The sequence below is a fragment of the Zingiber officinale genome, chromosome 6A, assembly GCF_018446385.1.
Source record: "Zingiber officinale cultivar Zhangliang chromosome 6A, Zo_v1.1, whole genome shotgun sequence".
Lineage (NCBI taxonomy): Eukaryota > Viridiplantae > Streptophyta > Magnoliopsida > Zingiberales > Zingiberaceae > Zingiber > Zingiber officinale.
Window position 1 is genome coordinate 11,844,282 of NC_055997.1, and position 12,238 is coordinate 11,856,519.

Consider the following 12,238-nt stretch of genomic DNA (forward strand, 5'->3'; position numbering starts at 1 on the left):
TTAGTTTTTATTAACTAAATATTAGTCGATATTGCCACGTAGGCAAATCATTCACTTTGGAGACATATTATTCTAAATTCACGGTGGCAATTTAACTTCAAAGCTAAATCTTTTTCACTTTTTAAAAGAAAAAGCCAATGTCTTATTTGAGATTTAATATTTATTTTAAAAAATCAATCTTTATTTAAAATTTTAGCAAGTAATAATTTTTTATGTCCACAGACTAATTTTGTGGGAACTAGAATTTGCACTTGATTTTTTTTTCAACCCGTTTTTATTGAAATTGAAAAAAAAATGATTTACCAAACAACACAAAGTGAATATGTATTTTTTCCAATCACGTATCTAGTTTTAGAAATATCCAAACAACATAATTTTTCTTTTTTTATTTTTATTGATCATCCAAACAAAATTTATATGCAACTTCTCTCATCTTTTATCTCTTCTTTCTATGTAATAAAAAAACTTATCCAAAAAAATACTAACCTCTCTCTCGTTTATTAGTGTTAATTCGAAAAAATTCTTAACCTTTTCTCCTTTTACGTTCATCCGAAAAAAATTCTAAATCATTTTTTACTATGTTGCTGATTTTTAAAAATCAACAACACCATAAAAAATAATTTAGATGGCTCTTGGTATATGAGTATGGGAATAAGAAATTGGATTCATTCTTAAACCTTATATTTGGTTGATAGAAATGAAATCAAGATTTTAAAATGAAACATCAAAACATGGGTACTCCTCCCTTGGGTTGGATGGGAATGAGAATGAGAATAAGAATTAAGTTTTGGATGAAAATATTTTTAATATATTTATTAAATTTTTCTTCCATATCACTTTCTCTCTTCTTATTTTTTCTCTCTCTCCTCATTCTCTAATAACACTTTCTCTTTCCTCATTCTTTCATCACATTTTCTCTCTCAACATACTTTTTTTCTCCTCATTTTCTCTCATCACACTTTCTCTATCACTTTCTCTCTCTCATCACAGACTCTCTCTTCATTTTCTCTCATCATACTTTCTCATTACACTTTCTTTCCCATCACATACTCTCTCCTCATTTTTCTAATCATATTTTCTCTCTCATCATTCATTCGCATCATGCTTTCTCTCTTCTAAATCTCTCTCATTACACTCTTTCTCCTCATTTTCTCTCATAATACTTTCGCTCTCTTCATTCTCTCCTCATTTTCTCTCATCACACTCTCTCTCCTCATTTTCTCTCGTCACACTTACTCTCTCTTTATTTTTTGTCATCATATTTTCCCTCTTATCATACTTTCTCTCTCATCATATTTTTTTTCTCACATCTAATTTTTTCTCTTATTTTCCTCTAAGGGTAAAAATAAAAATTTAGGTTCATTCCGATCGAAAATATTCAACTAACCAAATATTATTTTTAAGAGTGATATCCATGCTCATACCTATTCTGATTCCATAATACTATGATTCTCATTCCCATTCCGATTCCTAGGAGAGAACCAAATGTCACCTTAGAGTTTATACTCCATAATATTACTGATTTTAAAAAATTAGCAAAACTATGTTACTGAAAATCAACAACATAGTGAAAAGTGGTGTTGCTGATTTTTGGAAATCAACAATGCAGGTTTGATTTTCTATGTTGCTGATTTATTGTCACTAAAAAACTCAATGTAATAGCGACGAAAAAATTCGTCGCTAACCTAATCATTTTCATTGCTAACTCTATATAGAATAATAAAATTTCATCGCTAATATCGTCACAATAAACTTGTCATAAATTATATTTAACGATGACATAAGTGTTGGATCGTGATGTTTCGATAGAGGGGGGGAGGGGGTGAATATCGATTATAAAAAATTCGTTTGAAAAAAGTAAGCGCAGCGAAAAAGTAAAACAATGCAATGCTAACACAAGAACCAATTTTACTTGGTTCGGAGCCTTTGGCGACTCCTACTCCAAGGCCCGCACACGAGGGTGCTTTCGATGGACAATTCACTAGCAGTTCGAAAGATATTACAAACTAATTACAGAAAATTCTAATGAAAGCATTAAAACAATACCGACAAAATAAGAGACTTAAAAAGAGAAGCAGTGCGTTTGTTGGAGCTTTGCAGCATCACAGGAGCACAGGAGAGTGAATTCTTCAATTCAGAGTTGTTGTTCTGAGCTCCACCCCTGTCCCTTCTTTTATATGAGACTCGGGGCGCCCCGGATCCCTTCCGGGCGCCCTGGTGAGACGTGGCAGGTCCAACCAACAAGCTCCACATGGCGACGACGCGTTCAGGATAAAAACTGCCTCTCGGGCGCCCGAATCCCCTCCGGGCGCCCGGACCACCTTTCTCTAGAGATTCATTCTCCTGCAAGACAAGGTTAGTCCGAGACAAATATATAATATGATTCCTACAAAACAAAGTGTTAGCATAATTTATAAATTCAATATCAAGAGTATGACTTAAATTCCGTCTTTCCGAGACCGGAATCTAGTCACGATCTCGACTTAGATATCCGCAATGGATCTAAGCCGGATCGACGCCTAATGTTCCCTTCCCGGGAACGCGTCCTCACAGTCACTCCCTTTCAGTGACTTACCTTTACTCACCTGCCAGACGTCTAGTCAGCCCTTCGACCCGTCTGGACTTCTATCCAGCTATCCTGGTCAGCCCGTCGACCTAGCTGGACTTCGTGCCAAACGTCCGGTCAGCCCGTCGACCTAGCTGGACTTCGTGCCAAGTGTCCGGTCAGCCCGTCGACCCGCTTGGACTTCGTGCCAGACATCCGGTCAGCCCATCGACCTGTCTGGACTTAGCTTGTACACTCGATTAGAGTGTTAGATAATGACAAACCTAACTTAACCTGATTTGTCATTCATCAAAACCTGAGTTAGATCGTTAGTGCTAACCGCACCAACAATCTCCCCCTTTTTGATGGAATGACAACCTGGTTAAGTTAGTGAAAATATATGCAAAAATCAAGCATGATTTTTGAGGTTTTTAAGGTTTAAGTTAGTTATTCAAATTTGTATTTAGTTGCTCTAACTTAACCACCTATCCTTCCCCCTTTGGCATTCATCAAATAAGGACATAATCAATAATACAGAGTATAAACAAAGTAAAAAATTTATGAAATGATGTCAAGTTAACTTGGGGGAGTTTAAATTTTAACACATAATAAGTTAGCTTTTATTTCTTATCTTTTGTAACATAGCTAAGTTTTGAAAAATAACTAAGTATTTTTGAAGAAAATGAACTCAACAAGAATTTTCCAAAAAGGGTTAAAATCTAATTTTCAAGTATAAGTTTAGGAAAGCTAAGCTTTAGATAGACTAATTTTCAAATATAAGTGTTTAAGTTCCAAATATTTTAATAACTTTTAAATTTTCAAAATAAGGTTCAACTTTGAAACAATTTACAAATATGAGTTTTCAAAACCAAGGTTTAAGATTAAGGTTTAAATTTTCAAACTAAGTTTCAATTTTGAAACACTTTTCAAACATGAAAAATCAAAAATTTCAAAGCTGAGTTTTAAAGGATATTTACTTTTCAAAACTGGTTAAAACTAAGTTTGTCAAAGATTCAATTTTCAAAATCTTAGTTTATAAAATCTAATTGAAGAATTTAGTTTTATAAAAGTTAATTTTCAAAAATATTTTCAAAATCTTAGTTTTTAAAATCTAATTGAAGAATTTAGTTTTATAAAAATTAATTTTAAAAAATAGATTTATCAAATTAGATTTCCAAAGATCAGATTTATTTTTAAACATTTTTTAAAAACTAATTTCAAAATATTTTTAGTAAAAAAAATAAATATGAAAATAATTGATCCTCCCCCTAAACCTGACATTCAAAATAGCTGTCTAACCAATTAGGTACTTATTGACTATCAGAAGATAGTAGCTTTCACTTGGTTAGTCAAGTTAAGTTCATTGTAATCAGTCAGTGTTTGACTAAACTGAATAATTTAGCTTGATCAATGTATGTTTTATATTTAATGCCCAGACTTATATTGATGCACTGACATAAGCATCTTAAGTCCAAGCAATTGGCCTATACATCTCACCCCTTTCTATGTTTGTCAATCACAAGCAAAGTAAACTTAGGGTGTTGGTGAGATGCTCAAATACTAGTCTAGGGGAATATGATTTCTAAAGAGATTTTTCTAGTATAAGACTAAAATTGTTTTGAAATTTTAAAAGTAGGAAAGTTTTAAAAAAAAATAAAATAATTTTAACCTAGAATTTGAAATAGTCAATTTTAAAATAGTTTTGAATTTTGAAAATTCTAGTCTATTAAACACATTCCTAATTTTCTACGTAGATTACTAAATTCACTTTCAGGGAGTAGTTTTGTGAATATGTCAGCTAAATTAGACTTGGACTCAATGTATTTGAGTTCAATGTCACCTTTAGTAACATGATCCCTAATAAAGTGATGTCTAATTTCAATGTGTTTAGTTCTAGAATGATACACTGGATTTTTTTGTTAGGTTAATTGAGCTAATGTTATCAATTAAGACTTTGACATTTGTAAGGTTCAAGTTAAAATCTTTTAGGGTGTGCATCATCCATAATAATTGTGCAACGCACTCTCTTATTACTATATATTATGACTCAGTTGTGGATAGGGCAACACAGTGTTGCTTTCTACTAAACCAGCTGACAAGTGATGGACCCAGTAATTAACATCTGCCACTTGTGCTTTTGGGGTCTAATTTACATCTAGCATAATCTGAGTCAGAGTACCTTATTAATTCAAAATTATTAGTCCTAGGATACCAAATACCTACATTTGTAGTTCCTTTAAGGTATGTAAAGATTCTTTTGACTCATTTCAAATGAGATTCTTTAGCACAGATTTGGTATCTAGCACACATACTAACTGCAAATAAGATATCTGGTCGACTTGCAGTTAAGTATAGTAGGCTGCCTATGACACTCCTATAGTATTTTAAATCACTGGTTTTCCATTGGGGTCATCATCTAGGATTGTGTTTACTGCCATCGGTGTTTTTATCTCTTTGGTGTTTTCCATTCCAAATTTTTTAAGTAATTCTTTAGTATATTTTTGTTGATAAATATAGTTACCTTCATTTGTCTGTTTGATTTGTAATCCTAAAAAGTAGGTTAACTTGCCTACCGGACTCATTTCAAACTCGTGTTCCATTAAACTTGTAAATTCATCTAAAAATTTTGAATTTGTTGAACCAAATATTATATCATCTACGTAAATTTGTGCTATAAAAATATCTTCTTTTATTAATTTGACAAATAAGGTTGGGTCAATTTGACCTTGGTTAAACCCTTTAGAGATTAGGTAAGAAGTTAGTCTTTCATACCAAGCCCTAGGTGCTTGCTTAAGTCCATATAAGACTTTCTTCAATTTATAGACATAATCAGGGTGTTCTAGACTCTCAAACCCAGGTGGTTGTCCTACGTAGACTTCTTCTTTTATTAGTCCATTTAGGAATGCTGACTTAACATCCATTTGGTATAGTCTAAACCTGTGTGCTGCATAACTTAGTAACATCCTAATGGACTCTAGTCTAGCCACTGGGGCATATGTTTCATCATAGTCAAGTCCTTCTACTTGACTAAATCTCTTAGCAACTAGCCTGACCTTATTTCTAGTAAGTTCTCCAGTTTCACTTAATTTGTTTCTAAATACCCATTTTGTTTCTATTATTTTCTTATTCTTGGGTGGTGGTACCAAGTCCCAAACTTCATTACACTCAAATTGAGCTAATTATTCTTGCATAGCTATACCCCAGTCTGGGTCAAGTAGTGATTCGGCTATGGTTTTGTGTTCAATTTTTGAGATTAAGATATTTGATTTAGATTTCTAAAGGATGATCTAGTTTGAACCCTAAGATCTGGGTCACCTATTATTTGATCAGTTGGGTGATTTGGGTTGACTCTTATAGTTCTAGGGGGTTGACTCTCCTGAGGTTGTTCTTCTTCTTCATGACTTAGAATTTGGTTGGTTCCTTCAGAGTTAATATTTTCTTGAACAAATTCAATTGGTTGAAGTTGTGTTTGTTCTAGGTTTTGTTTGGATTCTTCAAATTTCACATTAGTAGTTTCTTCAATTCTTAAGGTAACCTTATTATAAACCCTGTAGCCTCTACTATTTAGGGAGTAGCCTAAGAAAATTCCATTTTCAATTTTAGAGGTGAATTTTCCTAAGTGTTATCTTGTGTTTAAGATGAAAGCTGGGCACCCAAATACTTTAAAGTATTTTATATTGAGTTGTTTATTATAATAAACTTCGAAAAATATTTTGTTATGGGTTTTATTTAGTGTTGTTATGTTTTGTACATAACAAGCTGTACTAACAGCTTCTGCCCAAAAATATTTAGGTAAGTTGTATTCATTTAACATCGTTCTAGAGGCTTCAAGTAAGGTTCTATTTTTTCTTTCTACAATACCATTTTGTTGGGGGGGGGGGGGGGGGGGGGGGTTTAGGGCATGAAAATTTGCGATGGTAGCCATTTTCAAGACAGAATTTGTTAAAGTTATGATTTTTAAATTCTCCCCCATTGTTACTTCTAATTCTTTTAATTTTAAGGTCTTTTTCATTTTCAACTTGTTTACAAAAGTTTGTAAAAATTTCAAAAGTTTCATCCTTATTTTTTAAAAATTTTATCCAAGTGAACCTAGAATAGTCATCTATTATTACTAGACAATATAGACTTCCATTTATTGATTTGACTCCATGGTAGTCAAATAGGTCTAAGTGTAACAGTTCTAATATTGAGTTGGTTTGTGGGTGGATTTTGTCTGTTTACCTTGTTGACAGACATTACATATGGTTGAATCTAAGTTAGGTAATTTTGGTAGACCTGTAACTAATCCATTTAGTCTGCTTATATTTCTAAAATTTGTGTGTGACATCCTTCTATGCTATAACCAGATTTCTTCTTTTTGTGTTAGGTGACACTTAATTGAAGAAGTGGTTAAGTTGATTGTATAGATGTTGTCTTTTTTAAACCCTTTTAGGCTTATGTTAGGGTTGTCTAGGTGTATGATTAAGTATTCTCTAGATAAAAACCTAACCTTATACCTAGTATCACATAGTTGACTGATACTTAAAAGATTATACTTGAAATTTTCAACAAGTAAAACATTTGTAATAATAAAGTCAATTTTCAATTCGATATTACCTATACCAATTACCTTTAATTTGCTGTTGTTCCCAAAGGCAACTGTTCTTAGACTTTTGTAGGTGAGTTGAGTGAATTTTGTGTGATATCCAGTCATATGTTTGGAGCAACCACTATCCAAAATCCACTTTATTTCCTACAATAGGTAGAAATTGAGGTTAGTCTAACTATTGGACTTATAGTCATTTTTGATAAAAGTAAGTTGAATTATTAAAATAAATTTTTAAGAAAAAAATTTAAATTTTTAAAATAAATTTTTAAAATAAATTTTTAAGTTAAAAAAATTTAATTTTTATTTTTTAAAATAATTTTTTTTGAGTTAAAAAAATTTTAAAATATTTTTTTTAAAAAAAATTTAAGTTTTAATTTTTTAAAATAAATTTTTAAGTTAAAAAAAATTTAAGTTTTAATTTTTAAAATAATTTTTTTAAGTTAAAAAATTTTAATTTTAAAATATTTTTTTTCAAAAAATTTAGGTTTTAATTTTTTTAAAATAAATTTTTAAGATAAAAAAAATTTAAGTTTTAATTTTCTAAAATAAATTTTTAAGTTAAAAAAATTTAAGTTTTAATTTTCAAAATAATTTTTTTGAGTTAAAAATTTTTAATTTTTAAAATAATTTTTTTTAAAAAAATTGAAGTTTTAATTTCTAAAATATTTTTTTTGAGTTAAAAAATTTAATTTTTAAAATAATTTTTTTAAAAAAAATTTAAGTTTTAGTTTTTTTTAAAATAAATTTTTAAGTTAAAAAAAATTTAAGTTTTAATTTTTTAAAATAATTTTTTAAGTTAAAAAAAATTTTAAGTTTTAATTTTTTGAGTTAAAAAATTTAATTTTTAAAATATTTTTTTTTAAAAAAATTTTAAGTTTTATTTTTTTTAAAATAAAATTTTTTAAAATAAAATTTTTTAAGTTAAAAAAAATTTAAGTTTTAATTTTTTAAAATAAATTTTTAAAAAAATTTAAGTTTTATTTTTTTTAAATAAATTTTTAAGTTAAAAAAATTTAAGTTTTAATTTTTAAAATAATTTTTTTGAGTTAAAAAAATTTAATTTTTAAAATATTTATTTAAAATAAATTTAAGTTTTCATTTTTTTAAAATAAATTTTTAAGTTAAAAAAAGTTTAAGTTTTAATTTATTAAAATAAAATTTTAAGTTAAAAAAATTTAAGTTTTAATTTTTAAAATAATTTTTTTGAGTTAAAAAAATTTAATTTTTAAAATAATTTTTAAGTTAAAAAAATTCAAGTTTTAATTTTTTAAAATAAATTTTTAAGTTAAAAAAAATTTAAGTTTTAATTTTTAAAATAAATTTTTAAGTTAAAAAATTTTAATTTTTAAAATAATTTTTTTGAGTTAAAAAATTTAATTTTTTTTAAAAAATATAAGTTTTAAAATAAATTTTTAATAAAAAAAATTTAAATTTTTAAAATAAATTTTTAAGAAAAAAAATTTAAATTTTTAAAATAAATTTTTATGTTAAAAAAATTTAAGTTTTAATTTTTTAAAATAAATTTTTAAGTTAAAAAAAATTTAAGTTTTGATTTTTAAAATATATTTTTAAGTTAAAACAAATTTAAGTTTTAATAAAAATTTAAGCTTAATTTTTAAAATAATTTTTAAGTTAAAAAAATTTAAGTTTAAGTTTTAAAATAATTTTTTAAAAAATTTACGATTAATTTTAATTTTAACTTTAAGTTAATTTAATTTTTATTTTTATTTAAATTTAATTTAATTTTATTTTAAAGTTAATTTAATTTTTATTTAAATTTAATTTAATTTTAATTTTAATTTAAAGTTAATTTTATTTTATTTTAATTTTAAGTTAATTTAATTTTAATTTTAGTTTAAAGTTAATTTAATTTTAATTTTAATTTAAAGTTAATTTAATTTTAATTTAAAGTTAATTTAATTTTAATTTAAAGTTTTTAATCATCTCACCCGATCTATGTTTTCAATCAAGGAATCTTATAATTTTGTGAGATGAATTAGGTTCAACTTTAGGGTTTGTTTTTAACTTGTGTTAGATTCAGGTTTAGCTTTGGGTTCAACAAATAGGCGTTCTCTGGATAAACTTCTGGGCTATGGTGAGTTACTTGGATATCATTAAAGTAACTATGCCTTCGAGGTTTTCCAAATAGTCCTATCCACTGGACTTAGTACAAAACCTTGGTCTAACTGGTTAGGATCCATAAAGGGTAGCTTCGGTCAGTTCTACTTAGCCAAATGCACCAGGTCGAAGTCATATCTTCCTAGACATGCATAGACTAAGCTTCCCTAACGTACTATCATCCAAAATTTCACCAGTACCATTTTTCAAGTTAAACTTGAACCCTTTTTAACTAATCCTAATTACCCTGTCGGGTAGGTTGGTTAGGGTTACCCTGCCGGGTAGGTTAGTTTTGGAGGTGCCAGCTATTCTGGAGCCTCCCCCTGAATTAATGGCCATTAATTTTTTGTTCTTGGTTTATGTCTATTTCTTTTATAATTATATTTCACTTGGTGATAGTTTAAATTTTGTTGAGTTCTAATATGTTTAGATTTTAAATTTTTTGGTTTAGGCTTGTGTTCTGGTTTTTGATTTGGTTTATTTGACTTTATGTAATATATTTTATCTTTAGGGATATAATATTGGTTGGGTCCTATTTGCATGGTTAAACATGCTTTCGGAACCCAGGCTTTATTTGTTGGTTTGTATTGGGTTATTAATGATTTAAAAGTTTTATTTGAGTTCGACTTATATCCGAGTCCGGTTTTATTATAACATGTTTTTTGATTATTTAGAATTAAGTCTAAGTTTTTTTGATCTGGTAGTAAATTTTTCTAACATATTTTTTAAATTATTAATTTCTAATTTTAATGATGAATTCTCCTCCTCAAGTGTTAGATCTTTAGTTGGTTTATTATTTACAACTTGTTCCTTGAGGATTTGATTTTTCTCGAGGAGCAATTTGTTTTCATTTTCTAATTTAACTAACTTATTATTTAAACAAGAAATAATTTTAAAAACTTCCAGTTTAAGGTTAGGAATATCTCTTTGGAACCTTCGGAAATGAGTACGGACTCGTGGCTCGATTCGGGTTCAGACCCGTCTTCCGATTGTCTTCCGACTCTGCTTCGAGGGCCATCAGTGCGAGGTGGCTCTGTTGCTTCTGATCTTCTTCTTCCGATTCTTCCGAGGAGGAGTTGTCCCACGTCGCTTTGAGGGCCTTCTTTTTGGCCAGCTTCGGTTTGTCGATCTTTAATCTCGGGCACTCGTTCTTGTAGTGGCCCTTCTTGTTGCATCCGAAGCACATCACACTCCTCGATTCGGTTGGAGAATTGATTTTTTGAAGATCCTTCTTGCTGAAGCTTCTTTTCTTCCTGGTGAACATCTTCCTTATTACCAGGTTCACCAGGTGTTCTTCATCTTCAGAGTTCTGGTCAGAATCTTCTTCAGGTTCAGACTTGTTCTTCTTTTCTTTTGAGGAACCTACAAATAAAGCTACACCTTTCTTGACCCCGGCGTTAGTTTGCTCATGCAGTTCTAATTCACAGAAAAGTTCATCTAGTTTTAATTTTGATAAATTTTTAGAGATCATGTAGGCATCTATGATAGATGCCACAAGCTGTTGCGTGGAAAAATGTTTAAGACATACCTTATTAAGTCCTGGTTCTCCATTTGGTGTCCTATTGCGTGGAGTCCGTTGAGAATATCTTTGATTCTTGCGTGAAGTTGGCTGACCATTTCTCTTTCCTGCATTTTTATGTTAAATATTCTATTTAGAAGCAAGTCTCGTTTCGTTACCTTAGCGTCGCTCATTCCTTCGTGCAGCTCGATCAGTTTGTCCCACAACTCTTTAGCTTTTTTATGTGGTCCGACCCGGTTTAGTTCTTCTCTTGTTAATCCGCACTGTAATGTGTTGATTGCCTTGTTCTCTATTGATGCCTTCTTCTTTAAGTCTGTTGTCCATTCTTCAGGATCCAGTAGATTCCCGGAGTTGTCTACTGGTATTTTGTAGGCTCTTGTGACGTTCAGCCACTGGTCGAAATCTGTCTTGAGATATACTTCCATCCGCTTCTTCCAGTACGGGAAATCATCCCCGTTGAAAAGGGGAGGTCGCACTGTGCTGAAGCCCTCGATCTGCGACATTTTTATCCGCACAAAAAAAAATAATGGAAAGGTTCCAAGACTTGGTCTTGGATTAGTAGTGCGGGAAGAATTAAATAAAAATAACTAAATTGATGTTGCATCAATTTAGATGTAATTACGATGGAAGGAGATTTCCAAAAAGGTAATTGTACCAGTTTGGAATTTAACGAAAAACTGAAATCCAAAATTTTTTTTTAAAAACAAATCACCCCTTGCCTGATTGGTGGTTGCACCAAATCAGAGCGGTATCTGCTCTGATACCACTTGTTGGATTGTGATGTTTCAATAGAGGGGGGGGTGAATATCTATTATAAAAAATTCGTTCGAAAAGAGTAAGCGCAGCGGAAAAGTAAAACAATGCAATGCTAACACAAGAACCAATTTTACTTGGTTTGGAGCCTTTGGCGACTCCTACTTCAAGGCCCGCACACGAGGGTGCTTTCGATGGGCAATTCACTAGCAATTTGAAAGATATTACAAACTAAGTACAGAAAATGCTAATGAAAAAAATTAAAGCAATACTGACAAAATAAGAGACTTAAAAAGAGAAGCAGTGCGTTTGTCGGAGCTTTGCAGCGTCGTAGGAGCATAGGAGAGTGAGTTCTTCAATTCAGAGTTGTTGTTCTGAGCTCCACCCTGCCCCTTCTTTTATATGAGGCTTGGGGCGCCTCGGATCCCTTCCGGGCACCCTGGTGAGACATGGCAGGTCCAACCAGCAAGCTCCACGCGGCGACGACGCGTTCAGGATAAAAACTGCCTCCCGGGCGCCCGGATCTCCTCCGGGCGCCCGGACCACCTTTCTCTAGAGATTCCTTCTCCTGCAAGACAAGGTTAGTCCGAGACAAATATATAATATGATTCCTACAAAACAAAGTGTTAGTACAGTTTATAAATTCAATATCAAGAGTATGACTTAGATTCCGTCTTTCCGAGACTGGAATCTAGTCACGACCTCGACTTAGATA